The sequence below is a fragment of the Zea mays genome, chromosome 7 (assembly GCF_902167145.1).
Source record: "Zea mays cultivar B73 chromosome 7, Zm-B73-REFERENCE-NAM-5.0, whole genome shotgun sequence".
Taxonomy (NCBI): Eukaryota; Viridiplantae; Streptophyta; class Magnoliopsida; order Poales; family Poaceae; genus Zea; species Zea mays.
The window spans coordinates 122032716-122033817 of record NC_050102.1 but is presented as its reverse complement, the minus strand read 5'-3'; positions in this window follow the sequence as shown (position 1 = coordinate 122033817).

Genomic DNA, 1102 nt, shown 5'->3' with positions numbered 1-1102 from the left:
AAGTAAGCTTACTTGACTCTCTCTGCTGTGTTTTTACTGCTTACTGAGTGCTTGAGAGCTGATTCTTGTCTACAGGAAGAAAAACGTGTACTCACAGCTTCTCGCGATAACCTTGATAGGTTGTATCGTGACGCCAACAATTCTTTGACTATCTTAGAGAGGAGCCATCGTTTTACCATGACAGATTTGGATAATCACCGTCACAAGCTGCAAGAGTCCCAGGATGAGATCCTTCGTCTTAGGCAATTGGTGTCGAGCAAAGATTCTGTCATCAAGGATCTGCGTGCCTCTAAAAGATCAGTCCTCCAGGAGCTAGAAACCGCTCGACTGGCTACAAAGGCTGTTGAAGATACTTCCACCACTCTGAAGGCTCAGCGCGACAAGGCTATGGACAAAGCCATTCGCTCGGGGTGGATCTTGATGAGAAGGCCGGGCGTGATTGTTCCTGATGACATAGTTGCTGATGTCAACGCCGCTCCTGACTCCTCAAGTCGCCCTTCTTCATCAGTTGCTCCTGAGAAAAATATTACCAAGTAGAAACATCGAATACGTTTATGAGTTATAAGTGTATGTGGTCAATGTGCTCGAATATTCTATTAGAAAGTGTTCTTGGTACTGAATGCTATTTTTATTTTTCTGTTGTTTGAATTCAACAGTTGTTATGATTGCAGAAGTAAGTGCAGTGTGATGGTTTTGAAACTTCTTTCTATTTTGTGAGGCATAGAGATCGCCCTAAGACGAGTAATCGTAAGCATGTTTATGCTGGATCGAGTGGACATGAGCATGTCGCACCGCCTTAAGTCACTGTTGACTTAAGTCGATTGCTCCGTTAGTATGGTATAGTGGTCACCCTGAGTTAAGTAAGCGTGAGCATGTCACACCGCCTTAAGTCATTGCTGACTTAAGCCGATTGCTCCGTTAGTAGGGTATAGTGGTCACCCTGAGTTAAATAAGCGTGAGCATGTCACACCGCCTTAAGTCATTGCCGACTTAAGCCAATTGCTCCGTTAATAGGGTATAGTGGTCACCCTGAGTTAAGTAAGCATGAGCATGTCACACTGCCTTAAGTCATTGTCGACTTAAGCCGATTGCTCCGTTAGTA